The sequence below is a fragment of the Chiloscyllium punctatum genome, chromosome 16 (assembly GCF_047496795.1).
Source record: "Chiloscyllium punctatum isolate Juve2018m chromosome 16, sChiPun1.3, whole genome shotgun sequence".
Lineage (NCBI taxonomy): Eukaryota > Metazoa > Chordata > Chondrichthyes > Orectolobiformes > Hemiscylliidae > Chiloscyllium > Chiloscyllium punctatum.
The window spans coordinates 89,578,129-89,590,732 of NC_092754.1; positions in this window are offsets into that span (position 1 = coordinate 89,578,129).

Here is a 12,604-nt window from a genome sequence, read left to right on the forward strand (position 1 = left end):
GCCATGCTAAATTGCCCACAATGTTAGGTGCATTATTCAAGGTTAAATGTAGGGCAGGCGAATGGATCTGGTTGGGTTGACCTTCTGAGGATTGGTGTGGATTGGTTGGACTGAAGGGCATGTTTCCACACTGTAGGGAATCTAATGTAACCTCCAAGGTTCAAGTCAGGAATATGATGGAATAATCACTTGTGTGAATGACTGCAACTCCAACAGTACTCTAGTACAGACTTTCTAGCAACGGGCAACACCGTTGTGTGGGGAAAATCCTGTCTCACAAACTTGATTATTTTGAGCAAGTGACAAAATTGATTGATGAGGACATGGGGCTCGATGCTGGCCGTTTGGACCTTAGCAAAGCCTTTGATATGGTTCCTTATGGTAGGCTCATACAGAAGGTGAAGGTGAAGAAGGGATCAGCGGTCAGTTAGTAAGATGGATCGAGAACTGCCTGATCATAGAAGACAGACTCGTGGTGGAACAGTGCTTTTGTAACTGGAGATCTGTAAATATATTGGTGGAGTTGCAAATTATGAGGATGATTGCCAGAGAATACAGCAGGATTTAGATCAGCTGCAGACTTGGACAGAGAAAACACAGATATAACTATCTGGGCAGTTGCGACGTGATGTGTTTTAGAAGGTCTATTGCAGCAGAGAAGTATAAAGTTGATGGAAAAATTACTGGCCTCATCAACATCCGAAGGGATCTAGGTGTACAGCTCTTCAGTTCTCTGAAAGTGACAACACGCATGGATAGGGTGATCAAGAAGACTGATGGCAAACTTGCAGCCATGCATCGGAGCACGCAGTATGAAAATTAGCAGGTCACATTGCAGCTGTAGGGAAACTTAGTTCAGGCACATTTCGAATGTTGTGTACAGTACTGGTTGCCACACCATCAGAACAATGTGGAAGTGTTGGAGAGGGTATGGAAACGTTTTACCAGCATGTTGTCTGGTTTGGAGGGTATTAGCCAGAAGGAGATATTGAACAAACGTGGTTTGTTTGCACGTGGGCATCATTGGCTATGGGGCTACGTGATAGATATTTACACAATTATCAGAGGCATAGATAGAAGGACAGTTAGGTTTTAGGTAAAAGGGAGAAAGTTCAGGACATGTGATAGGGAAGGTTTTTTTGCTGTTCCAGACAGAACGTGAAAGTGCCTGGAATGCACTGATAGAGGGGAAAAAGCCAATATAGCAAGGTTTAAGAGGCATCTTGGCACAAGTAATAGTAAGTAGGGAATAGAATGACATAGAAGGTATCGCAGAAAAAAAAACTTGTACTTGAACTTTAGACTGGCATCATGTGTCAGTGCGGGCTTGCTGGGATGAAGGGCCTGTTCCTGTACTGGATTGTTCTTTAAAACAAGATTTGAGCGCAGGAGTGGCAAGATGTTGACTGACTGATGACTGATGATTAACAGCCACATACAGTGGATCTCTCAACAACTTATCCTCCCACCCACAGCAGGGAATCTCAACATGGAGAATTGGATGTGAAAGTCCATGCTGGTAACCTGGTGACTTCATCTCGCCCCTCGCTCCGACGGCCTTCTACCTTGGACACCAACATCTCGGGGGACACTGCATAGACAGAAGCTGCATGTACTCCACACCCACCAATGCTGTCATCTGACACATGCTAGCCTCACCATGCCATCCCAGCACATATCCGACACATGACAGTACGCTTCTGTATTTCAATGCTGCAGCTCAGGTTTGCACTGACAACTCTCATTGCAATGCTGCTGCAAGGACACTGCGCTCAGGGGCACACATCCAGCTCATGGACTGTCCCTCTGAGCTGCTCATTCGGTGTTTGTACACACTCACTTTGAACTGACTTCAATACTTACAGAATTATTGCCTTGCCTTACCCTGCACTCAGCAGTGTTTCCCCTCAGCCAGAGCTACGAGACTCATCCGCCTGCTGTATTGGCTTGGTGTTTAGCACAGACACAAACCAGGAAGCTTAATATCATTATCCACAGTCAGTCAAAGTGCCCAGCACAGTGAGTCTCAGATCCCAGTCTGACAGCTTGGACATGGTCAGTCAGCCTCTCATGGTTGTTAGGGTCAGGATCCTTCCCCTGTGATAGGGTGAGGAGCTGAATGTTGGGAGACCCCTATCCCTCTTGGCTCTTTCTGCTCTCGTGCGGGGTGGTTCCTTCCAAAATGTGACAATTACCAAGCAGTATTAAGGGAGGTGGATTTGTTTGTAACAGCTGGTACAGATCGAGAGAAGGTGCTGCATTCAGTGACAGTGGAAGAACATGAGCCTTTGTGAGGGGTTGATGTAGTAACAGAGAGACAGTGAGGGCGCGGTCATAAAATGCAGATGGTGGGACATACTATGGTGTCGTGGAGAAGGTCACTGACCTCCTTCCGACACTGCTTAGCATTCACCAAGAAGGCTGGCATCTCACTGACACAGGGATCAACCTCCAACCAAGCTGGCAGGATGTAGTGTCATGGCCTCCCCTGCCAGTCCTGGAGGAAGATAATGTCCCTTTCGTGCACCATGCCATCCATCAGAATCTCAGCGGCTTGGTCTCAAAGTGAAGCCCCAGTTTTACCCCCTCTGCCATGTCCAGGCCAGTTTCGGATTAACAATCCAAGAGTACAATTTACGTTTTAAAGATGGCCCCTGTAACAGGGAGGCCGGTGCATTCTGGGATATCCAGGCAGTGGGCAGTTGTTATGATGAAGGGAAAAAAATCCACTTAGTGTCAGATGAGAGGAAGACCACGTGGGCAGGGAAGGTAGTTAATGAGGCAGATTGGAGATGGTATCATGAGAAAATGCACTTCACCTTGTGGAGAGAAACCCTCCATGAAACTCGATTAAAATGAGATTTGACCAAATCATTAGATGGCTTAGGCCTCTGTCTGTCTGAACTAAAATAGGGATGCAGTGTGAAATATTGGGAGCAACAAAGTTGGAGCGGAGAATTTTACAGGAGATACAAATCCTTAAAAAAAAGGATAATACAATGTTCCAGATTGTTAAAAGGAGCTGGGGAAAATACCCAGCCTTATAGTTACCCACGTTATCCAATCCTCACTGGATGCAGGGATGATGCCGGAGGATAGGAAAATGGCTAACACTGCAGCTTTGTTTAATGTGGAGCAAGGGACTGACTGAATAGGTCATGGCTGGAATTCTGAGACAGTGGATAAACGGTCACTGAGGAAGTCCAGGGGACTCCAGGACAATCGTTCTGGATTTGTGCAAGGAAGATCGTGTGTAATTAATCTGACTGTGTCGGTTTGAGGCACTAACCTGTAACTGCATGTGACTTACTTGGATTTGACGAGAGATCCCATAGCAGGTTGCTTAAAAACAGCAACTATCGGATACAGGTGAATGGAGCAAACGACCCAGAGAAGTGCAAGGCAAAGCATTTGGGAGAATCAAAAATAGAGAAGAATGCACAATAAATGAGAATATAGTCAGTCTGGGCAGAAGGAAGCTGGAAACATTAATAATCTTATTAATATAGCAAATGGCATTATTTCCTCTATCAGACAAAATACGGAACTTCAGAGCAGGAAGCTTATGCAGGAACTGTATAAATAATAAGCTCAGTCACAGCTTGGGGACAGTGTACAGTTCTGGTCACCCCATCACATGGAAGGATGGAATTTGACTGGAGAGAGTACAGAGGAGATTGTCCACCCTGTGACAGTGGAAGTGCAGTTATCAGGAAAACTTGGAACGGCGGATGCTGACAGTAGATTTGACTGGGGTGCACATATTGTCAGGAGCCTGGGTAGAAAGGGAGAGAACACCTTGTTCCTGTTGAAGAGCTCAGTTATGAGCGGTGAATATTTAATGTAATTTGTTGAAATATTTGCGAAGTGGTGAGGAAAGTTGTTATTTCACCCAGAGTATGGTCGGGTTCTGGGTGTCACACATAGAAGCAAAGTAGAGGCAGAAACTCTCAAACCATTTTCATAATGTGCCTGGATCTGTGCTTGATGTCCTCAACTATCCGGGGAGAGAGAACTAGGGATTTAAAAAACAGTGTCACATCTTGACCAATGCAGACAGTGGACAGTGTGATCTCCTCTAGACTGTGCTATTTTCTGAAGTTTTCAAAAGTTACCAATATCTGTTAGGATCATTACGTCGGGATGAGGGGTGAGGGCAGGGAGGAGCAATGTCTAAATTAATTAGCATCACGATAATACTGATCCCATCCTTTATACACAATGCTACTTCACTGTGTTGGCCTTTTTGTCCTTCCTGCATAAATGAGGAAAACCCTTGATTATCCAATTCTCAGTTGTGATCACACTGCAACCCCATCTCATAATCCCATGTCGATCTCACCTGGTTCACTCTATTTAAAGCTACAATTTCACTGGCCTTATTGAAAAGTTCCCAATATCATTCTTGCTCCATTGAAGGTTGCTCTCAGTCAACTAATGTTTCTCATTCTCAATTATTGCATATAATTGAGAATACTTATATGCAATAATTGAGAATGAAATACATTAGTTGACTGAGAGCAACCTTCAATGGAGCAAGAATGATGTTGGGAACTTTTCCATAAGGCCAGTGAAATTGTAGCTTTAAATAGAGTGAACCAAGTGAGATCGACATGGGATTATGAGATGGGGTTGCAGTGTGATCACAACTGAGAACTGGATAATCAAGGGTTTTCCTCATTTATGTACCATCATCCTGAACTTTACAATAAAATGATCGCTGCGCTCCAAAATGTTCCCCTACTGACACTGAATCCACTTGCCCCACCTCTTTCCCAAGGACCAGGTCCAACTGTACATGTTCTCTTGGGCTGGGCACATACTGCTGAAGTGAGCTCTCCTTCATGTAATCCAGGGGCGTTGGCCCCTCATGAATCTGCACCAACAGTAACTGAGTCAATATCTGGAGAAATTCAGTTTCCCAGTGTAACTAATCATTAGTATTGTCATCGCTCTCAAATGACCCTACATATTTATTCTTTCCAACCTTTCCAATGGTTGCTGGTACCTCATAGTTTAATTGTACACTCTTTGTTCTGTAGCTCCAGCCAAATTCATTATGTCCCATGACGGATCCTCTTTCTCTTGGAATCCTTCACTAACGCTAATCTAAACCAATACTTCAACCCTTCATCCTTTCCCTTCCCTTCCATTATTTTGGAATCCTTTAATCCCAGCCATATTAACACCCATTCCTGCCATTCTTGAGCCTGCTCTCAGTGATTAGTCCATCAGATTTCCACACACCAACCTGCATTTGTAACTCCCCAAACTCTGATAATTCATGTCCGTGCAGACTACCTCAGATTAAAGCTTTCTTTCTTACTCCAAATTCCACTGTTAAACTTGTTGTTGTAAATTAGTGCCAACTGTATCTCCAATTATTTTGACAATCTTGGTAGTCTCCTCGAATATTCCTTTTTGTATCCTAAGCACACACCAAGTTATTTTCAATCCCTTCCAAACACCCCGTAAGAAATTCAGTCCCAGCTCTGTCACGTTAGCCCATCCAGTTTGTACAGTTGCTGCCTTCCCCAGAACCAATCCCAGTGACCCAGGAATGTGAAGCCCTTCCTGCTGCACCATCGTTCCAGTCACACTCTCATCTACCTAAAACCCCGAGTTCTGTTCTCACTTGGACACGGCAGTGGCAGTTACCAACGGATAGCTACATTTGAGCTATCCATGCACCTAGCTCCCTAAATTCTGATTCCCAGACCATTTCACCCTTCCTACGCAGGTCATTCCTACCAACATGGACATGACTTTTCACTGCTCATTGTCCCCAGACGGATGTCCTGCAATATTCTTAACCCCACTATCCTGGAATTACAGAAACACTGACACCTTCTTCAATTTCCTGACTTCCCTGTGCCTATTGATCCTCCTTCCTTTTCCCTCCCCTCCTGTACAGTCAGGCTGCTTGTGGTGCCGCAGACATGGCTCCGACTGCCCTCCCCTGAACAGCCCGCACCTTCATTAACTTCCAAACCAGGAAACTGAATTTGGAGGGAGATATCAGGATATTCTTCCATTCCCTGAATGTTTCTCTTCGATTGTCTCGTCCCCTATTCCTTTTCTTCTTCTTGGCTGTCATGTCTGCAGGGTGATCTACTCTGCGTGTGTGCTATCCACCTAAATCTCAGCATCACAGATGTCCCACAGTGTCTCTAGTCACGATCTGAGCTCCAAGATCCAGTGTTCATCTAGGACACAAGCAGGGGCTATTATTTCCCAACGTAACAGAACATATTTTCCATCTGACAAACATGTCTTGTCATGTCTTAAAATGCAACTTAATTAATTACTTAGAATTAAGTTAACATCAGCGACAAAAAAATAATATGTTTAACTCCCTTATTCAACTGTGGCTTACTGAGGGTAATGTATATATTGGCTGAGAATTTCACGTCTCCCTTTTATTTCGCAGTTCAACCCTTATTTCAGAAGCTGATAAAATAAATTTGCTAACTTCTATCAATTTACTGACAGTCGCTAATAACGGCGTATTATCTGCCAATGAATTTACAGCCTTTTCTGTGAAGGCTCTTGTACTTCTTCAAAACTCAGTGCAGGCAGGTCCCAGTAGCAGAAAGTTATCTCTGTGACTCCTAGGTACGTGTAATCCTCCAGCTCCCACTCCACTCCACTCTGCTTCCTCACAGGGTCACCATCTCTGTGACTCCCAGGGATGATTAGGCCTCGATCCTCAGTGCTGATTTATATCCTCCCACTTTGCTGCCTCTGCAACTCCCAGTTATGTTAGCCTCATGCTCCTGTTCCAAGTTGCTCCGTCACATGGTCACTCCCTCTGTGACTCGGTGCTGATTTCGAGCCTCCTGCTCTGCTGCTTCTCCAACTCCAAGTCCTCGTCGGCCTGGATCTTTGCTACTGATTAATATTCTCTCCATCTGTGCTGCTCTCTCTCAGGTTCCCTCCCTTTGTGACTCCCAGGTAATGGTAGGCCTCAAGCCTCAGCTAAGATTTATAACATCCCATTCCACACTGCTGCCATACAGAATCGCTGTTGTGCCTGGACAACAGTGGGGAAAAGGAGGATTAGACAGAGCAGAGGGTGTTACAGTGACTGAGCGAGCTGTATGGGATGGAACAGGTTATCTGGGGAGCTAGGCAGACCTGCAGTTTCGAAAGCAGGTTATTGGAAGATACAGTAAGAGTTGTAGACACTGAAGAAGGTGAAGGAAATACAGAGATAGTGGCTTGTTCATGACGGAGCTATGTAGAGTCAAAAGAGCTTTTTCTGTGCTGTTTATAGAGATGTGGAGACTTCAACAAATACAAATTGAGAGCCAGCAAGTGTTGTATGGTAGTCGAGACTGTTGGATGTTACAGAGTTAGAAGATTTGCAGTAACTTGGGGGAATATAAACTTTTGGAGCACTGGTGGTGTTCAAGGACCCTCAGGACATGAGGTGGTGCAGAGAATGGGAGCGTTCGAAATATTGGGATTATAGGGGCTGGAAGTCCTGAGATGGATAAGGAGGATGAAAAGTGCCATTTTGGCACACGCAACCGTCGTAATTACAGAGATTTAGGATGGGAACCTGTGCTATCATTGATTACAGTTATATGGAGTGTTCCAGAAGCTGAAGGGGTTACACATTTTAAAAGGGAGAGATTTCATGTGATCAGAAGTTTAAACAAGAATTAATAAGTTTCAATGATCTCTAGCACAGATGCGAATGGAGTAGGTGAGATATTATGAGGAACTGTCAGATTTATATGGCGGGGAGTATGTAGGATATGAAAGGGAGAGTGGCATTGTCTGTATGCAGTTGCAGACATGAGGAGTAGCGCCTGCTGGATGGGACCCAGATAACAACAGTTCCAACGGCTGGTACAGTGGCTCAGGAAGGCAGGTCACTACCACTTTCTCAGGGACAACCCCAAATCACCAATAAATGCTGGCTCAGCCAACAAAGCACATGTTCATGAATGAATGAAGGAATAAAAGATCTACAAGTAGCCTTGTGATCATTCAGGAAGGCCCTTTCAACAGCACTTCACAAACCCAGAACCACTATTCCCTGGAAGGACAGGAGCTCCAGGTGCATGGGAACACCAACATTTCCACTCTCCATCCTCCCAACACTGTGTCTGTCCCTACACCCAAAGGACTGCAATGGGTCAGGCAGGCAGCTCCCCACCACCTTCTACAGGGAATTACAGGTGGGAAGGTAATGGTGAAACTCAGGTGTTTACAGCCAGACAGAAAAGTAAATCCAGTAGTGGGTGTGAAATGAAATTTCCGTTTCAGAACAACATGCTGAGCATGGAAAGAGGATTTGTCTGATTGGCACAAGGCAGAGAGTGTGAAGAAAGGGGTCTTTTTCACGATGGGAACTGGTGATAAGGGAGCTGCGCAGGGGTCAGTTTTGGGATGACACTCGACACATTATACATTAAGAGTCTGGACAACGAATGTGAAGGGGTATGAGAAATGGGTTTCCAAGAAAGATCCCAGCGATGAATTTTGTGTCATCTGAGGAGCAGGTGAAGTCTCTGGGTCTGCACTTGATGAAGTTTAGGCGGCGGCGGCGTAGAACCTTGTTCAAACATACAAAATACGGAGGGGCCTGGATGGAGTGGACGGGGGCAAGATGTTTCCACGAGCAAGAGAGACTAGGGGACAAGGGCACAGCTTCAGAGTGATGGGACGGCCCTTCTGAATAGAGATGTGGAGGAATTAATTCAGCAAGAGGGTGATGGATCTGTGGAACTCACTGCATTATGTGGCTGTGGATGCTAAGTGATTCAGTGTATCTAACTCAGAGATAGCTCGGTTCTTGATGAGTGAGAAGATCAAGTGTTACCCGGAGTAAGTGAGAGATTGGGGTTGAAAAACAATTCAGTCATAAGCAAACAGCGGAATAGACCCGATGGACCGAATGGCTTAATTCTGCTCCTATACATGATGGTCTGATGGACTGCCCTTTTTCTGTAGGTTTCCAAGTGTGCAGTTATCATTTCTGGCATATTGTTTACCATTTATTCCAGCACTTTCCTGTTTCTGATTATTGCTGTCACCACTTGGTTTCAGATCAACTGCAGAAAGCTACATCACAGAGTAACTTGAGAATCATCGTGTATAAATCTGAGAAAGATGGCATACAGGGACAGCAGGACATAGAGAAGGCAAATGGAATGCTGTCATTGATTTCAAAGGGAATGGAGAATAAAAATAGGGAAGGATTGTAACAACTATAGAGGACTTCAGTCTGCCCACAATGAGAATACTGTGAACAGGTTTGGTCCCCTATCTGGAGGGAAAATGTCCTTGCATTGAAGGCAGCCCAGAGAAGGTTCACCAGGCTGGTCTTCAAAGTGGAGGGATATTGATGAGAAGCGGTGGAGAAGGTTGAACTTGCAGTCGTTAAAATTTAGAAAATGAGGCAAATTTATTGATACACTGAAGATTCTGGTGTTCTTACAGATTCGGTACTGAGACATTGTTTCACTGAGCAAGGATCTGTAACTGGAGATAAAGGGGAATACAGACACCAGAGAAGCTAACAGAGAAAAGCTGGGTTGTAGAGACTGGAGGATGTTACAGAGTTCGGGTGGTTTGAGATCACTGTTGGTGGTTAGAAATCAGATAGGTTGTCGGGCTGAATGATGTCAAGGAGATTTACAGGGTTATCAGTCCTGAAGGATTACAGCGATAGTGAGGAATATAGGGACGAGAGATTACTCAGATAGGTGTGGCCATTGGTGCTTCAGGAGATACAGAGACTGGGAGGGTTGTCGGGACTGGAGATTGCACAGATATTGGTGGTAGTTGGAGCTCCAGAAGTTTTAGGAGAAAGGGAGGATTGTAGGCACTGCTTGTAGACAGTGGGTGTGATAATTGGAGCTGGAGGAGTTTATAGAGCCCGGGAGGATCGTTGGTGCTGGGAGTTACATTGACATAGACAACAGTTGGAGCTGCAGGAGAGAGGGAGAAAGGAAGGTTGAAGGGTCTGGATCCAGGGAGAAATGTAGGGATTGGAGGAGCCAGAGATACTGAGGGTTGTAGGTCTGTAGGAGCTCAGAGAGCTACTGAGGACTGTGAAGGCAGGTTTGCAGCACTCCCATCAGATACACAGAGACGTGGAGTGCTGTTCTGGAGGAGGTTACAGAAATCAACAAGATTGCAGATTATGGAAGATATTACAAAGACAGTGAGCTGTAGTATTTGAGGAGGTTATAGGGACAGGATGCATTGAGGAGTTGGAGGCTGCTACTGGTGTTAAACATGCTGCAAGGGATCAATATCGATCAGGGGGAATGAAAGCTCTGTAGGTAAAGAATGAGAAATGCAGTAACTGAAGAATATCACAGAGATGGGGAGGAACATATGAGGGGCATTAATCACTCAGATGTGAAAGTAGAAGTTTTCATTAGGAGGTTTGCAAAAGATGTGAAAGGTGAGGCCGTTGTCCACAGTGGTCTCAGGCTCAGTCTGAAGGTTGAGGCTGGGACAAAATTTTCAGCAGAGTAATTTCAATTGATAACCAGGTAAGAGCACGGCAGGCAATGAGGGAAAACTGATGAAATAAGCTTTATTTTGATGTACAATGCCTGACAGGTAAGGCAGATGAACGCACGGCATAGATGGGAACATGGGACTAAGAAATCACAGGAATTACAGAAACACAGCTGAGGGACGGACAGGACTCACAGATCATTGTTCCAGATGACAGATTCAACAGGAAGGATAGAAGGGGAGACAAGAGAGTAGGGGGAGTGGATCAGTGAAAACATCACTGCAGCACTGAGAGAGGATATTCCTGAGGATAGCCAAGTGAAGCTAAATTAGTGGAACTGAGAAATAAGAATGAATAATCAGTTTGATATGACTGTACTACAGGCCCGCAGTAGTCAGCGGGAAATTGAGCAGCAAGTATGTCGGAGATCTCAGATATCTGTAAGAAGGATAGGGATATAATGGTCGGGGATTTTAACTTTCTAAACCTAGACTTGGACTGCCAGAGTGTTCACAGCTTTGATGGGAGGAATTTGTTCAGTGTGTTCAAGAAAACTCTCTCAATCAGTATGTAACTGGCCCGACTGGAGAAAGGGATAAAACCTGACCTCCCTTCGGTAAACAAGGTAGAGAAAGGGACTGAAGTGTTTGTGGGGGAGCACTTTTGCCAAGTCACCACAATTCTATTAGTTTGAAAATAGCGATGGCAAAGGACAGGCCTGGTCCAAAAGTTAAAGATCAAAACTGGCCTTGCGCCAGTCCAGAAGGTATTAGGCAAGACTGTCCAAAAGTTCATTCGTGGAAGCTGTTTGCAAGTAAAGGAACGTCAGGCAAGTGGGTTTCTCTCAAAAGAGTGATAAATTAAGATTTCAGGGCCAGCATATGCCTGTTAGTGTGAAGGACAATGCTGACACAAGTGGGAAAAATTGGATGACTGGGGATATTGAGGTGCTGGTCAAGACAAAAAGGGGACACATGTCATATATATCCAGCTGGATTGAGTCAATCCCTTGAAGAACATAGTGGGTGTAGTATTACTCGAAAGATGGAAACCATGAGGGCCTAAAGGGGAACTGACAAAACTTTGGCAGAGAAGGTTCAGGAAAATCCAGAGATATTCTACTAGTATATTAACAACAGAAGAATAACTCGGGACAGAATGTGACCCCTTAAATTTTAATGAAGCCATCAGTGTGTGAACCCACAGGAAAAGAGTGCGATCCGAAACAAACACTTCACGACAGAACTTACTGTGGAAAACACACTGGAAAGCAGGGAAATAAACAGTGATGTTTTCAAAAGAGTCCACATTGGAGAACAGAAGGTGCTGAAGGTTTACAAACACATTAAAATTAGACAACTCCCTGGGAACTAATCAAGTATATCCCAGGTCATTGGGGGTAAGTTAGGGAAGAAACTTACAACGATTGTTCTATCACTGACAGCCACGGGTGGTGAGCCCGGAGCCTGGAGGTTGCCTAATGTTGGGCCAGTATTTAGGAAAGGCTGCGACGGAAAGCTGGGGACATAAACACCAATTCGCCTGATGTCAGTGGTGCCAATGTAGATGGAAGCAATTCCACGGGACAGGACTTACATGCATCTGGAAAGGCAACGCTTGATTAGGGATAGTCAGCATAGCTTTGTGTAGACAAAGGGGTGTCTCTCAAACTTGATAGAGTTTGTTGAAGAGGTGACCAAGGAGATGGATGAAGGCAGAGCAGAAGACGTGGTCTATCCTGACTTCAGCAAGGCCTTAGACAGGGTTTAGCGTGGTGCACTGGTTAGTAAGGTTGGATCACATGGGATCAGGGAGAGCAAGACAAACACAAAATGGGCTTGACAGTAGGAGACAGAGGATGGTGGGCAAGGGTTGTTGTGCAGACTGAGGGGCTCTGACCAGCAGTGTGCCATAAGCATTGGTGCTGGGGTCAGGCATGTGTATTATTGACATAAACAAGAATATATAAATTATTGTTCCTAAGTTTGTGGATAGTAAAATAAGAGTTATACTGGGCAGTGAATACAATTATCAAAGGTGATCTTAACCAATTGAGCCAGTGGGTTAAGAAATAAAAGATAGAGATGAATTTAGGTATTTGATTTTGTTAAGACAAAC